The 16,299-nt window shown below is 34.1% G+C and overlaps 13 non-coding genes across 13 annotated transcripts; all 13 read right to left on the reverse strand.

The window, feature by feature from the left end:
* Positions 1 to 749: 749 nt before the first annotated feature.
* TRNAA-AGC (transfer RNA alanine (anticodon AGC)) lies at positions 750 to 822 on the reverse strand. The gene has a single exon. It is a non-coding gene; the product is annotated as a tRNA-Ala (tRNA).
* A 646-nt stretch (positions 823 to 1,468) lies between these two features.
* On the reverse strand, positions 1,469 to 1,541 carry TRNAA-AGC (transfer RNA alanine (anticodon AGC)). Its single transcript has one exon. It is a non-coding gene; the product is annotated as a tRNA-Ala (tRNA).
* Positions 1,542 to 3,625: 2,084 nt separating this feature from the next.
* TRNAA-AGC (transfer RNA alanine (anticodon AGC)) lies at positions 3,626 to 3,698 on the reverse strand. The gene has a single exon. It is a non-coding gene; the product is annotated as a tRNA-Ala (tRNA).
* A 1,366-nt stretch (positions 3,699 to 5,064) lies between these two features.
* Positions 5,065 to 5,137, reverse strand: TRNAA-AGC (transfer RNA alanine (anticodon AGC)). Its single transcript has one exon. It is a non-coding gene; the product is annotated as a tRNA-Ala (tRNA).
* Positions 5,138 to 5,423: 286 nt separating this feature from the next.
* Positions 5,424 to 5,496, reverse strand: TRNAA-AGC (transfer RNA alanine (anticodon AGC)). Its single transcript has one exon. It is a non-coding gene; the product is annotated as a tRNA-Ala (tRNA).
* A 2,084-nt stretch (positions 5,497 to 7,580) lies between these two features.
* On the reverse strand, positions 7,581 to 7,653 carry TRNAA-AGC (transfer RNA alanine (anticodon AGC)). Its single transcript has one exon. It is a non-coding gene; the product is annotated as a tRNA-Ala (tRNA).
* Positions 7,654 to 9,738: 2,085 nt separating this feature from the next.
* Positions 9,739 to 9,811, reverse strand: TRNAA-AGC (transfer RNA alanine (anticodon AGC)). The gene has a single exon. It is a non-coding gene; the product is annotated as a tRNA-Ala (tRNA).
* Positions 9,812 to 10,818: 1,007 nt separating this feature from the next.
* On the reverse strand, positions 10,819 to 10,891 carry TRNAA-AGC (transfer RNA alanine (anticodon AGC)). The gene has a single exon. It is a non-coding gene; the product is annotated as a tRNA-Ala (tRNA).
* Positions 10,892 to 11,537: 646 nt separating this feature from the next.
* On the reverse strand, positions 11,538 to 11,610 carry TRNAA-AGC (transfer RNA alanine (anticodon AGC)). Its single transcript has one exon. It is a non-coding gene; the product is annotated as a tRNA-Ala (tRNA).
* Positions 11,611 to 12,975: 1,365 nt separating this feature from the next.
* Positions 12,976 to 13,048, reverse strand: TRNAA-AGC (transfer RNA alanine (anticodon AGC)). Its single transcript has one exon. It is a non-coding gene; the product is annotated as a tRNA-Ala (tRNA).
* A 1,366-nt stretch (positions 13,049 to 14,414) lies between these two features.
* On the reverse strand, positions 14,415 to 14,487 carry TRNAA-AGC (transfer RNA alanine (anticodon AGC)). Its single transcript has one exon. It is a non-coding gene; the product is annotated as a tRNA-Ala (tRNA).
* A 1,007-nt stretch (positions 14,488 to 15,494) lies between these two features.
* On the reverse strand, positions 15,495 to 15,567 carry TRNAA-AGC (transfer RNA alanine (anticodon AGC)). The gene has a single exon. It is a non-coding gene; the product is annotated as a tRNA-Ala (tRNA).
* A 646-nt stretch (positions 15,568 to 16,213) lies between these two features.
* TRNAA-AGC (transfer RNA alanine (anticodon AGC)) lies at positions 16,214 to 16,286 on the reverse strand. Its single transcript has one exon. It is a non-coding gene; the product is annotated as a tRNA-Ala (tRNA).
* Between the last annotated feature and the right edge of the window lie 13 nt (positions 16,287 to 16,299).

Here is a 16,299-nt window from a genome sequence, read left to right on the forward strand (position 1 = left end):
TGAATTGCAAAATGACAAAACAAAAACATATTGAGAATGCGAGCATCGATCTCACCACCTCTCGCATGCTAAGCGAGCGCTCTACCATTTGAGCTAATTCCCCATGAGCACATGTGACTTTTCAGAATAAAGGCACTGGAAGATCAAGTCATTATATATTGAAAGTTTTTAAAAGCTTTCCTTCAAAATATTCTCTTTTTATAGAAAACATAAAGTTTCTCTCCCATTTTTGAGTTTTGTAATGTCTTTATAAATATTTAAACACTAATTCTCCATGCCAGCTGAGGTTTCTGTGTCTGCAATCATAAAAAACAACCCATTTTTCTATGGAACTACTACGAATGCCTATTAAAAGCACTTGAATTGCAAAATGACAAAACAAAAACATATGGAGTATGCGAGCATCAATCTCCCTACCTCTCGCATGCTAAGCGAGTGCTCTACCATTTGAGCTAATTCCCCATGAGCACATGGGACTTTTCAGAATAAAGGCACTGGAAGATCATATCATTATACATTGAAAGTTTTTATAAGCTTTCCTTCAAAATATTCTCTTTTCATAGAAAACATAAAGTTTCTCTCCCATTTTTGAGTTTTGTAATGTCTTTAAAAATAGTTTAAACACTAATTCTCCATGCCAGCCGAGGTTTCTATGTCTGCAATCATAAAAAACAACCCATTTTTTTATGGAACTACTACGAATGCCTAATAAAAGCACTTGAATTGCAAAATGACAAAACAAAAACATATGGAGAATGCGAGCATCGATCTCGCTACCTCTCGCATGCTAAGCGAGCGCTCTACCATTTGAGCTAATTCCCCATGAACACATGTGACCTTTCAGAATAAAGGCACTGGAAGATCATATCATTATATATTGAAAGTTTTTATAAGCTTTCCTTCAAAATGTTCTCTTTTCAAAGAAAACATAAAGTTTCTCTCCCATTTTTGAGTTTTGTAATGTCTTTAAAAATAGTTTAAACACTAATTCTCCATGCCAGCTGAGGTTTCTATGTCTGCAATCATAAAAAACAACCCATTTTTTTATGGAACTACTACGAATGCCTAATAAAAGCACTTGAATTGCAAAATGACAAAACAAAAACATATGGAGAATGCGAGCATCGATCTCGCTACCTCTCGTATGCTAAGCGAGCGCTCTACCATTTGAGCTAATTCCCCATGAGCACATGTGACTTTTCAGAATAAAGGCACTGGAAGATCATGTCATTATATATTGAAAGTTTTTATAAGCTTTCCTTCAAAATATTCTCTTTTTATAGAAAACATAAAGTTTCTCTCCCATTTTTGAGTTTTGTAATGTCTTTACAAATATTTAAACACTAATTCTCCATGCAAGCTGAGGTTTCTATGTCTGCAATCATAAAAAACAACCCATTTTTCTATGGAACTACTACGAATGCCTAATAAAAGCACTTGAATTGCAAAATGACAAAACAAAAACATATGGAGAATGCGAGCATCGATCTCGCTACCTCTCGCATGCTAAGCGAGCGCTCTACCATTTGAGCTAATTCCCCATGAGCACACGTGACATTTCACAATAAAGGCACTGGAAGATCATATCATTATATATTGAAAGTTTTTATAAGCTTTCCTTCAAAATATTCTCTTTTCATACAAAACATAAAGTTTCTCTCCCATTTTTGAGTTTTGTAATGTCTTTAAAAAATGTTTAAACACTAATTCTCCATGGCAGCTGAGATTTCTATGTCTGCAATCATAAAAAACAATCCATTTTTTATGGAACTACTACGAATGCCTAATAAAAGCACTTGAATTGCAAAATGACAAAACAAAAACATATGGAGAATGCGAGCATCGATCTCACTACCTCTCGCATGCTAAGCGAGCGCTCTACCATTTGAGCTAATTCCCCATGAGCACATGTGACTTTTCAGAATAAAGGCACTGGAAGATCATATCATTATATATTAAAAGTTTTTATAAGCTTTCCTTCAAAATATTCTCTTTTTATAGAAAACATAAAGTTTCTCTCCCATTTTTGAGTTTTGTATTGTCTTTAAAAATAGTTTAAACACTAATTCTCCATGCCAGCTGAGGTTTCTGTGTCTGCAATCATAAAAAAAAAACATTTTTTTACAGAACTACTACGAATGCCTAATAAAAGCACTTGAATTGCAAAATGACAAAACAAAAACATATTGAGAATGCGAGCATCGACCTCACCACCTCTCGCATGCTAAGCGAGCGCTCTACCATTTGAGCTAATTCCCCATGAGCACATGTGACTTTTCAGAATAAAGGCACTGGAAGATCAAGTCATTATATATTGAAAGTTTTTAAAAGCTTTCCTTCAAAATATTCTCTTTTTATAGAAAACATAAAGTTTCTCTCCCATTTTTGAGTTTTGTAATGTCTTTATAAATATTTAAACACTAATTCTCCATGCCAGCTGAGGTTTCTGTGTCTGCAATCATAAAAAAACAACCCATTTTTCTATGGAACTACTACGAATGCCTATTAAAAGCACTTGAATTGCAAAATGACAAAACAAAAACATATGGAGTATGCGAGCATCAATCTCCCTACCTCTCGCATGCTAAGCGAGTGCTCTACCATTTGAGCTAATTCCCCATGAGCACATGGGACTTTTCAGAATAAAGGCACTGGAAGATCATATCATTATACATTGAAAGTTTTTATAAGCTTTCCTTCAAAATATTCTCTTTTCATAGAAAACATAAAGTTTCTCTCCCATTTTTGAGTTTTGTAATGTCTTTAAAAATAGTTTAAACACTAATTCTCCATGCCAGCCGAGGTTTCTATGTCTGCAATCATAAAAAACAACCCATTTTTTTATGGAACTACTACGAATGCCTAATAAACGCACTTGAATTGCAAAATGACAAAACAAAAACATATGGAGAATGCGAGCATCGATCTCGCTACCTCTCGTATGCTAAGCGAGCGCTCTACCATTTGAGCTAATTCCCCATGAGCACATGCGACTTTTCAGAATAAAGGCACTGGAAGATCATGTCATTATATATTGAAAGTTTTTATAAGCTTTCCTTCAAAATATTCTCTTTTTATAGAAAACATAAAGTTTCTCTCCCATTTTTGAGTTTTGTAATGTCTTTACAAATATTTAAACACTAATTCTCCATGCAAGCTGAGGTTTCTATGTCTGCAATCATAAAAATCAACCCATTTTTCTATGGAACTACTACGAATGCCTAATAAAAGCACTTGAATTGCAAAATGACAAAACAAAAATATATGGAGAATGCAAGCATCGATCTCGCTACCTCTCGCATGCTAAGCGAGCGCTCTACCATTTGAGCTAATTCCCCATGAGCACACGTGACATTTCACAATAAAGGCACTGGAAGATCATATCATTATATATTGAAAGTTTTTATAAGCTTTCCTTCAAAATATTCTCTTTTCATAGAAAACATAAAGTTTCTCTCCCATTTTTGAGTTTTGTAATGTCTTTAAAAATAGTTTAAACACTAATTCTCCATGCCAGCTGAGGTTTCTCTGTCTGCAATCATAAAAAACAACCCATTTTTTTATGGAACTACTACGAATGCCTAATAAAAGCACTTGAATTGCAAAATGACAAAACAAAAACATATGGAGAATGCGAGCATCGATCTCGCTACCTCTCGCATGCTAAGCGAGCGCTCTACCATTTGAGCTAATTCCCCATGAGCACATGCAACTTTTCAGAATAAAGGGACTGGAAGATCATATCATTATATATTGAAAGTTTTTATAAGCTTTCCTTCAAAATGTTCTCTTTTCAAAGAAAACATAAAGTTTCTCTCCCATTTTTGAGTTTTGTAATGTCTTTAAAAATAGTTTAAACACTAATTCTCCATGCCAGCTGAGGTTTCTATGTCTGCAATCATAAAAAACAAGCCATTTTTTTATGGAACTACTACGAATGCCTAATAAAAGCACTTGAATTGCAAAATGACAAAACAAAAACATATGGAGAATGCGAGCATCGATCTCGCTACCTCTCGCATGCTAAGTGAGCGCTCTACCATTTGAGCTAATTCCCCATGAGCACATGTGACTTTTCATAATAAAGGCACTGGAAGATCATGTCATTATATATTGAAAGTTTTTATAAGCTTTCCTTCAAAATATTCTCTTTTCATAGAAAACATAAAGTTTCTCTCCCATTTTTGAGTTTTGTAATGTCTTTATAAATATTTAAACACTAATTCTCCATGCCAGCTGAGGTTTCTGTGTCTGCAATCATAAAAAACAACCCATTTTTTTATGGAACTACTTCGAATGCCTAATAAAAGCACTTGAATTGCAAAATGACAAAACAAAAACATATGGAGAATGCGAGCATCGATCTCGCTACCTCTCGCATGCTAAGCGAGCGCGCTACCATTTGAGCTAATTCCCCATGAGCACATGTGACTTTTCAGAATAAAGGCACTGGAAGATCATATCATTATATATTGAAAGTTTTTATAAGCTTTCCTTCAAAATGTTCTCTTTTAAAAGAAAACATAAAGTTTCTCTCCCATTTTTGAGTTTTGTAATGTCTTTATAAATATTTAAACACTAATTCTCCATGCCAGCTGAGGTTTCTGTGTCTGCAATCATAAAAAACAACCCATTTTTTTATGGAACTACTACGAATGCCTAATAAAAGCACTTGAATTGCAAAATGACAAAACAAAAACATATGGAGAATGCGAGCATCGATCTCGCTACCTCTCGCATGCTAAGCGAGCACTCTACTATTTGAGCTAATTCCCCATGAGCACATGTGACTTTTCAGAATAAAGGCACTGGAAGATCATATCATTATATATTGAAAGTTTTTATAAGCTTTCCTTTAAAATATTCTCTTTTCATAGAAAACATAAAGTTTCTCTCCCATTTTTGAGTTTTGTAATATCTTTAAAAATAGTTTAAACACTAATTCTCCATGCCAGCTGAGGTTTCTATGTCTGCAATCATAAAAAACAACCCATTTTTTTTATGGAACTACTACGAATGCCTAATAAAAGCACTTGAATTGCAAAATGACAAAACAAAAACATATGGAGAATGCGAGCATCGATCTCGCTACCTCTCGCATGCTAAGCGAGCGCTCTACCATTTGAGCTAATTCCCCATGAGCACATGTGACTTTTCAGAATAAAGGCACTGGAAGATCATGTCATTATATATTGAAAGTTTTTATAAGCTTTCCTTCAAAATATTCTCTTTTTATAGAAAACATAAAGTTTCTCTCCCATTTTTGAGTTTTGTAATGTCTTTACAAATATTTAAACACTAATTCTCCATGCAAGCTGAGGTTTCTATGTCTGCAATCATAAAAAACAACCCATTTTTCTATGGAACTACTACGAATGCCTAATAAAAGCACTTGAATTGCAAAATGACAAAACAAAAACATATGGAGAATGCGAGCATCGATCTCGCTACCTCTCGCATGCTAAGCGAGCGCTCTACCATTTGAGCTAATTCCCCATGAGCACACGTGACATTTCACAATAAAGGCACTGGAAGATCATATCATTATATATTGAAAGTTTTTATAAGCTTTCCTTCAAAATATTCTCTTTTCATACAAAACATAAAGTTTCTCTCCCATTTTTGAGTTTTGTAATGTCTTTAAAAAATGTTTAAACACTAATTCTCCATGGCAGCTGAGATTTCTATGTCTGCAATCATAAAAAACAATCCATTTTTTATGGAACTACTACGAATGCCTAATAAAAGCACTTGAATTGCAAAATGACAAAACAAAAACATATGGAGAATGCGAGCATCGATCTCACTACCTCTCGCATGCTAAGCGAGCGCTCTACCATTTGAGCTAATTCCCCATGAGCACATGTGACTTTTCAGAATAAAGGCACTGGAAGATCATATCATTATATATTAAAAGTTTTTATAAGCTTTCCTTCAAAATATTCTCTTTTTATAGAAAACATAAAGTTTCTCTCCCATTTTTGAGTTTTGTATTGTCTTTAAAAATAGTTTAAACACTAATTCTCCATGCCAGCTGAGGTTTCTGTGTCTGCAATCATAAAAAAAAAACATTTTTTTACAGAACTACTACGAATGCCTAATAAAAGCACTTGAATTGCAAAATGACAAAACAAAAACATATTGAGAATGCGAGCATCGACCTCACCACCTCTCGCATGCTAAGCGAGCGCTCTACCATTTGAGCTAATTCCCCATGAGCACATGTGACTTTTCAGAATAAAGGCACTGGAAGATCAAGTCATTATATATTGAAAGTTTTTAAAAGCTTTCCTTCAAAATATTCTCTTTTTATAGAAAACATAAAGTTTCTCTCCCATTTTTGAGTTTTGTAATGTCTTTATAAATATTTAAACACTAATTCTCCATGCCAGCTGAGGTTTCTGTGCCTGCAATCATAAAAAAACAACCCATTTTTCTATGGAACTACTACGAATGCCTATTAAAAGCACTTGAATTGCAAAATGACAAAACAAAAACATATGGAGTATGCGAGCATCAATCTCCCTACCTCTCGCATGCTAAGCGAGTGCTCTACCATTTGAGCTAATTCCCCATGAGCACATGGGACTTTTCAGAATAAAGGCACTGGAAGATCATATCATTATACATTGAAAGTTTTTATAAGCTTTCCTTCAAAATATTCTCTTTTCATAGAAAACATAAAGTTTCTCTCCCATTTTTGAGTTTTGTAATGTCTTTAAAAATAGTTTAAACACTAATTCTCCATGCCAGCCGAGGTTTCTATGTCTGCAATCATAAAAAACAACCCATTTTTTTATGGAACTACTACGAATGCCTAATAAACGCACTTGAATTGCAAAATGACAAAACAAAAACATATGGAGAATGCGAGCATCGATCTCGCTACCTCTCGTATGCTAAGCGAGCGCTCTACCATTTGAGCTAATTCCCCATGAGCACATGTGACTTTTCAGAATAAAGGCACTGGAAGATCATGTCATTATATATTGAAAGTTTTTATAAGCTTTCCTTCAAAATATTCTCTTTTTATAGAAAACATAAAGTTTCTCTCCCATTTTTGAGTTTTGTAATGTCTTTACAAATATTTAAACACTAATTCTCCATGCAAGCTGAGGTTTCTATGTCTGCAATCATAAAAATCAACCCATTTTTCTATGGAACTACTACGAATGCCTAATAAAAGCACTTGAATTGCAAAATGACAAAACAAAAATATATGGAGAATGCAAGCATCGATCTCGCTACCTCTCGCATGCTAAGCGAGCGCTCTACCATTTGAGCTAATTCCCCATGAGCACACGTGACATTTCACAATAAAGGCACTGGAAGATCATATCATTATATATTGAAAGTTTTTATAAGCTTTCCTTCAAAATATTCTCTTTTCATAGAAAACATAAAGTTTCTCTCCCATTTTTGAGTTTTGTAATGTCTTTAAAAATAGTTTAAACACTAATTCTCCATGCCAGCTGAGGTTTCTCTGTCTGCAATCATAAAAAACAACCCATTTTTTTATGGAACTACTACGAATGCCTAATAAAAGCACTTGAATTGCAAAATGACAAAACAAAAACATATGGAGAATGCGAGCATCGATCTCGCTACCTCTCGCATGCTAAGCGAGCGCTCTACCATTTGAGCTAATTCCCCATGAGCACATGCAACTTTTCAGAATAAAGGGACTGGAAGATCATATCATTATATATTGAAAGTTTTTATAAGCTTTCCTTCAAAATGTTCTCTTTTCAAAGAAAACATAAAGTTTCTCTCCCATTTTTGAGTTTTGTAATGTCTTTAAAAATAGTTTAAACACTAATTCTCCATGCCAGCTGAGGTTTCTATGTCTGCAATCATAAAAAACAAGCCATTTTTTTATGGAACTACTACGAATGCCTAATAAAAGCACTTGAATTGCAAAATGACAAAACAAAAACATATGGAGAATGCGAGCATCGATCTCGCTACCTCTCGCATGCTAAGTGAGCGCTCTACCATTTGAGCTAATTCCCCATGAGCACATGTGACTTTTCATAATAAAGGCACTGGAAGATCATGTCATTATATATTGAAAGTTTTTATAAGCTTTCCTTCAAAATATTCTCTTTTCATAGAAAACATAAAGTTTCTCTCCCATTTTTGAGTTTTGTAATGTCTTTATAAATATTTAAACACTAATTCTCCATGCCAGCTGAGGTTTCTGTGTCTGCAATCATAAAAAACAACCCATTTTTTTATGGAACTACTTCGAATGCCTAATAAAAGCACTTGAATTGCAAAATGACAAAACAAAAACATATGGAGAATGCGAGCATCGATCTCGCTACCTCTCGCATGCTAAGCGAGCGCGCTACCATTTGAGCTAATTCCCCATGAGCACATGTGACTTTTCAGAATAAAGGCACTGGAAGATCATATCATTATATATTGAAAGTTTTTATAAGCTTTCCTTCAAAATGTTCTCTTTTAAAAGAAAACATAAAGTTTCTCTCCCATTTTTGAGTTTTGTAATGTCTTTATAAATATTTAAACACTAATTCTCCATGCCAGCTGAGGTTTCTGTGTCTGCAATCATAAAAAACAACCCATTTTTTTATGGAACTACTACGAATGCCTAATAAAAGCACTTGAATTGCAAAATGACAAAACAAAAACATATGGAGAATGCGAGCATCGATCTCGCTACCTCTCGCATGCTAAGCGAGCACTCTACTATTTGAGCTAATTCCCCATGAGCACATGTGACTTTTCAGAATAAAGGCACTGGAAGATCATATCATTATATATTGAAAGTTTTTATAAGCTTTCCTTTAAAATATTCTCTTTTCATAGAAAACATAAAGTTTCTCTCCCATTTTTGAGTTTTGTAATATCTTTAAAAATAGTTTAAACACTAATTCTCCATGCCAGCTGAGGTTTCTATGTCTGCAATCATAAAAAACAACCCATTTTTTTTATGGAACTACTACGAATGCCTAATAAAAGCACTTGAATTGCAAAATGACAAAACAAAAACATATGGAGAATGCGAGCATCGATCTCGCTACCTCTCGCATGCTAAGCGAGCACTCTACCATTTGAGCTAATTCCCCATGAGCACATGTGACTTTTCAGAATAAAGGCACTGGAAGATCATGTCATTATATATTGAAAGTTTTTATAAGCTTTCCTTCAAAATATTCTCTTTTCATAGAAAACATAAAGTTTCTCTCCCATTTTTGAGTTTTGTAATGTCTTTATAAATATTTAAACACTAATTCTCCATGCCAGCTGAGGTTTCTGTGTCTGCAATCATAAAAAACAACCCATTTATTTATGGAACTACTACGAATGCCTAATAAAAGCACTTGAATTGCAAAATGACAAAACAAAAACATATGGAGAATGCGAGCATCGATCTCGCTACCTCTCGCATGCTAAGCGAGCGCTCTACTATTTGAGTTAATTCCCCATGAGCACATGTGACTTTTCAGAATAAAGGCACTGGAAGATCATATCATTATATATTGAAAGTTTTTATAAGCTTTCCTTTAAAATATTCTCTTTTCATAGAAAACATAAAGTTTCTCTCCCATTTTTGAGTTTTGTAATGTCTTTAAAAATAGTTTAAACACGAATTCTCCATGCCAGCTGAGGTTTCTATGTCTGCAATCATAAAAAACAACCCATTTTTTTATGGAACTACTACGAATGCCTAATAAAAGCACTTGAATTGCAAAATGACAAAACAAAAACATATGGAGAATGCGAGCATCGATCTCGCTACCTCTCGCATGCTAAGCGAGCGCTCTACCATTTGAGCTAATTCCCCATGAGCACAAGTGACCTTTCAGAATAAAGGCACTGGAAGATCATATCATTATATATTGAAAGTTTTTATAAGCTTTCCTTCAAAATGTTCTCTTTTCATAGAAAACATAAAGTTTCTCTCCCATTTTTGAGTTTTGTAATGTCTTTAAAAATAGTTTAAACACTAATTCTCCATGCCAGCTGAGGTTTCTATGTCTGCAATCATAAAAAACAACCCATTTTTTTATGGAACTACTACGAATGCCTAATAAAAGCACTTGAATTGCAAAATGACAAAACAAAAATATATGGAGATTGCGAGCATCGATCTCGCTACCTCTCGCATGCTAAGCGAGCGCGCTACCATTTGAGCTAATTCCCCATGAGCACATTTGACTTTTCAGAATAAAGGCACTGGAAGATCATATCATTATATATTGAAAGTTTTTATAAGCTTTCCTTCAAAATGTTCTCTTTTAAAAGAAAACATAAAGTTTCTCTCCCATTTTTGAGTTTTGTAATGTCTTTATAAATATTTAAACACTAATTCTCCATGCCAGCTGAGGTTTCTGTGTCTGCAATCATAAAAAACAACCCATTTTTTTATGGAACTACTACGAATGCCTAATAAAAGCACTTGAATTGCAAAATGACAAAACAAAAACATATGGAGAATGCGAGCATCGATCTCGCTACCTCTCGCATGCTAAGCGAGCACTCTACTATTTGAGCTAATTCCCCATGAGCACATGTGACTTTTCAGAATAAAGGCACTGGAAGATCATATCATTATATATTGAAAGTTTTTATAAGCTTTCCTTTAAAATATTCTCTTTTCATAGAAAACATAAAGTTTCTCTCCCATTTTTGAGTTTTGTAATGTCTTTAAAAATAGTTTAAACACTAATTCTCCATGCCAGCTGAGGTTTCTATGTCTGCAATCATAAAAAACAACCCATTTTTTTTATGGAACTACTACGAATGCCTAATAAAAGCACTTGAATTGCAAAATGACAAAACAAAAACATATGGAGAATGCGAGCATCGATCTCGCTACCTCTCGCATGCTAAGCGAGCGCTCTACCATTTGAGCTAATTCCCCATGAGCACATGTGACTTTTCAGAATAAAGGCACTGGAAGATCATGTCATTATATATTGAAAGTTTTTATAAGCTTTCCTTCAAAATATTCTCTTTTCATAGAAAACATAAAGTTTCTCTCCCATTTTTGAGTTTTGTAATGTCTTTATAAATATTTAAACACTAATTCTCCATGCCAGCTGAGGTTTCTGTGTCTGCAATCATAAAAAACAACCCATTTATTTATGGAACTACTACGAATGCCTAATAAAAGCACTTGAATTGCAAAATGACAAAACAAAAACATATGGAGAATGCGAGCATCGATCTCGCTACCTCTCGCATGCTAAGCGAGCGCTCTACTATTTGAGTTAATTCCCCATGAGCACATGTGACTTTTCAGAATAAAGGCACTGGAAGATCATATCATTATATATTGAAAGTTTTTATAAGCTTTCCTTTAAAATATTCTCTTTTCATAGAAAACATAAAGTTTCTCTCCCATTTTTGAGTTTTGTAATGTCTTTAAAAATAGTTTAAACACGAATTCTCCATGCCAGCTGAGGTTTCTATGTCTGCAATCATAAAAAACAACCCATTTTTTTATGGAACTACTACGAATGCCTAATAAAAGCACTTGAATTGCAAAATGACAAAACAAAAACATATGGAGAATGCGAGCATCGATCTCGCTACCTCTCGCATGCTAAGCGAGCGCTCTACCATTTGAGCTAATTCCCCATGAGCACAAGTGACCTTTCAGAATAAAGGCACTGGAAGATCATATCATTATATATTGAAAGTTTTTATAAGCTTTCCTTCAAAATGTTCTCTTTTCATAGAAAACATAAAGTTTCTCTCCCATTTTTGAGTTTTGTAATGTCTTTAAAAATAGTTTAAACACTAATTCTCCATGCCAGCTGAGGTTTCTATGTCTGCAATCATAAAAAACAACCCATTTTTTTATGGAACTACTACGAATGCCTAATAAAAGCACTTGAATTGCAAAATGACAAAACAAAAATATATGGAGATTGCGAGCATCGATCTCGCTACCTCTCGCATGCTAAGCGAGTGCTCTACCATTTGAGCTAATTCCCCATGAACACATGTGACATTTCAGAATAAAGGCACTGGAAGATCATATCATTATATATTGAAAGTTTTTATAAGCTTTCCTTCAAAATATTCTCTTTTCATAGAAAACATAAAGTTTCTCTCCCATTTTTGAGTTTTGTAATGTCTTTAAAAATAGTTTAAACACTAATTCTCCATGCCAGCTGAGGTTTCTATGTCTGCAATCATAAAAAACAACCTATTTTTTTATGGAACTACTACGAATGCCTAATAAAAGCACTTGAATTGCAAAATGACAAAACAAAAATATATGGAGAATGCAAGCATCGATCTCGCTACCTCTCGCATGCTAAGCGAGCGCTCTACCACTTGAGCTAATTCCCCATGAGCACACATGACATTTCACAATAAAGGCACTGGAAGATCATATCATTATATATTGAAAGTTTTTATAAGCTTTCCTTCAAAATATTCTCTTTTCATACAAAACATAAAGTTTCTCTCCCATTTTTGAGTTTTGTAATGTCTTTAAAAATAGTTTAAACACTAATTCTCCATGCCAGCTGAGGTTTCTATGTCTGCAATCATAAAAAACAACCCATTTTTTTATGGAACTACTACGAATGCCTAATAAAAGCACTTGAATTGCAAAATGACAAAACAAAAACATATGGAGAATGCGAGCATCGATCTCGCTACCTCTCGCATGCTAAGCGAGCGCTCTACCTTTTGAGCTAATTCCCCATGAGCACATGTGACTTTTCAGAATAAAGGCACTGGAAGATCATGTCATTATATATTGAAAGTTTTTATAAGCTTTCCTTCAAAATATTCTCTTTTCATAGAAAACATAAAGTTTCTCTCCCATTTTTGAGTTTTGTAATGTCTTTATAAATATTTAAACACTAATTCTCCATGCCAGCTGAGGTTTCTCTGTCTGCAATCATAAAAAACAACCCATTTTTTATGGAACTACTACGAATGCCTAATAAAAGCACTTGAATTGCAAAATGACAAAACAAAAACATATGGAGAATGCGAGCATCGATCTCGCTACCTCTCGCATGCTAAGCGAGCGCTCTACCATTTGAGCTAATTCCCCATGAGCACATGCGACTTTTCAGAATAAAGGCACTGGAAGATCATATCATTATATATTGAAAGTTTTTATAAGCTTTCCTTCAAAATGTTCTCTTTTCAAAGAAAACATAAAGTTTCTCTCCCATTTTTGAGTTTTGTAATGTCTTTAAAAATAGTTTAAACACTAATTCTCCATGCCAGCTGAGGTTTCTATGTCTGCAATCATAAAAAACAAGCCATTTTTTTTATGGAACTACTACGAATGCCTAATAAAAGCACTTGAATTGCAAAATGACAAAACAAAAACATATGGAGAATGCGAGCATCGATCTCGCTACCTCTCGCATGCTAAGTGAGCGCTCTACCATTTGAGCTAATTCCCCATGAGCACATGTGACTTTTCATAATAAAGGCACTGGAAGATCATGTCATTATATATTGAAAGTTTTTATAAGCTTTCCTTCAAAATATTCTCTTTTCATAGAAAACATAAAGTTTCTCTCCCATTTTTGAGTTTTGTAATGTCTTTATAAATATTTAAACACTAATTCTCCATGCCAGCTGAGGTTTCTGTGTCTGCAATCATAAAAAACAACCCATTTTTTTATGGAACTACTTCGAATGCCTAATAAAAGCACTTGAATTGCAAAATGACAAAACAAAAACATATGGAGAATGCGAGCATCGATCTCGCTACCTCTCGCATGCTAAGCGAGCGCGCTACCATTTGAGCTAATTCCCCATGAGCACATGTGACTTTTCAGAATAAAGGCACTGGAAGATCATATCATTATATATTGAAAGTTTTTATAAGCTTTCCTTCAAAATGTTCTCTTTTAAAAGAAAACATAAAGTTTCTCTCCCATTTTTGAGTTTTGTAATGTCTTTATAAATATTTAAACACTAATTCTCCATGCCAGCTGAGGTTTCTGTGTCTGCAATCATAAAAAACAACCCATTTATTTATGGAACTACTACGAATGCCTAATAAAAGCACTTGAATTGCAAAATGACAAAACAAAAACATATGGAGAATGCGAGCATCGATCTCGCTACCTCTCGCATGCTAAGCGAGCGCTCTACTATTTGAGTTAATTCCCCATGAGCACATGTGACTTTTCAGAATAAAGGCACTGGAAGATCATATCATTATATATTGAAAGTTTTTATAAGCTTTCCTTTAAAATATTCTCTTTTCATAGAAAACATAAAGTTTCTCTCCCATTTTTGAGTTTTGTAATGTCTTTAAAAATAGTTTAAACACGAATTCTCCATGCCAGCTGAGGTTTCTATGTCTGCAATCATAAAAAACAACCCATTTTTTTATGGAACTACTACGAATGCCTAATAAAAGCACTTGAATTGCAAAATGACAAAACAAAAACATATGGAGAATGCGAGCATCGATCTCGCTACCTCTCGCATGCTAAGCGAGCGCTCTACCATTTGAGCTAATTCCCCATGAGCACAAGTGACCTTTCAGAATAAAGGCACTGGAAGATCATATCATTATATATTGAAAGTTTTTATAAGCTTTCCTTCAAAATGTTCTCTTTTCATAGAAAACATAAAGTTTCTCTCCCATTTTTGAGTTTTGTAATGTCTTTAAAAATAGTTTAAACACTAATTCTCCATGCCAGCTGAGGTTTCTATGTCTGCAATCATAAAAAACAACCCATTTTTTTATGGAACTACTACGAATGCCTAATAAAAGCACTTGAATTGCAAAATGACAAAACAAAAATATATGGAGATTGCGAGCATCGATCTCGCTACCTCTCGCATGCTAAGCGAGCGCGCTACCATTTGAGCTAATTCCCCATGAGCACATTTGACTTTTCAGAATAAAGGCACTGGAAGATCATATCATTATATATTGAAAGTTTTTATAAGCTTTCCTTCAAAATGTTCTCTTTTAAAAGAAAACATAAAGTTTCTCTCCCATTTTTGAGTTTTGTAATGTCTTTATAAATATTTAAACACTAATTCTCCATGCCAGCTGAGGTTTCTGTGTCTGCAATCATAAAAAACAACCCATTTTTTTATGGAACTACTACGAATGCCTAATAAAAGCACTTGAATTGCAAAATGACAAAACAAAAACATATGGAGAATGCGAGCATCGATCTCGCTACCTCTCGCATGCTAAGCGAGCACTCTACTATTTGAGCTAATTCCCCATGAGCACATGTGACTTTTCAGAATAAAGGCACTGGAAGATCATATCATTATATATTGAAAGTTTTTATAAGCTTTCCTTTAAAATATTCTCTTTTCATAGAAAACATAAAGTTTCTCTCCCATTTTTGAGTTTTGTAATGTCTTTAAAAATAGTTTAAACACTAATTCTCCATGCCAGCTGAGGTTTCTATGTCTGCAATCATAAAAAACAACCCATTTTTTTTATGGAACTACTACGAATGCCTAATAAAAGCACTTGAATTGCAAAATGACAAAACAAAAACATATGGAGAATGCGAGCATCGATCTCGCTACCTCTCGCATGCTAAGCGAGCGCTCTACCATTTGAGCTAATTCCCCATGAGCACATGTGACTTTTCAGAATAAAGGCACTGGAAGATCATGTCATTATATATTGAAAGTTTTTATAAGCTTTCCTTCAAAATATTCTCTTTTCATAGAAAACATAAAGTTTCTCTCCCATTTTTGAGTTTTGTAATGTCTTTATAAATATTTAAACACTAATTCTCCATGCCAGCTGAGGTTTCTGTGTCTGCAATCATAAAAAACAACCCATTTATTTATGGAACTACTACGAATGCCTAATAAAAGCACTTGAATTGCAAAATGACAAAACAAAAACATATGGAGAATGCGAGCATCGATCTCGCTACCTCTCGCATGCTAAGCGAGCGCTCTACTATTTGAGTTAATTCCCCATGAGCACATGTGACTTTTCAGAATAAAGGCACTGGAAGATCATATCATTATATATTGAAAGTTTTTATAAGCTTTCCTTTAAAATATTCTCTTTTCATAGAAAACATAAAGTTTCTCTCCCATTTTTGAGTTTTGTAATGTCTTTAAAAATAGTTTAAACACGAATTCTCCATGCCAGCTGAGGTTTCTATGTCTGCAATCATAAAAAACAACCCATTTTTTTATGGAACTACTACGAATGCCTAATAAAAGCACTTGAATTGCAAAATGACAAAACAAAAACATATGGAGAATGCGAGCATCGATCTCGCTACCTCTCGCATGCTAAGCGAGCGCTCTACCATTTGAGCTAATTCCCCATGAGCACAAGTG

The sequence above is a fragment of the Pseudophryne corroboree genome, chromosome 4 (assembly GCF_028390025.1).
Source record: "Pseudophryne corroboree isolate aPseCor3 chromosome 4, aPseCor3.hap2, whole genome shotgun sequence".
NCBI lineage: Eukaryota > Metazoa > Chordata > Amphibia > Anura > Myobatrachidae > Pseudophryne > Pseudophryne corroboree.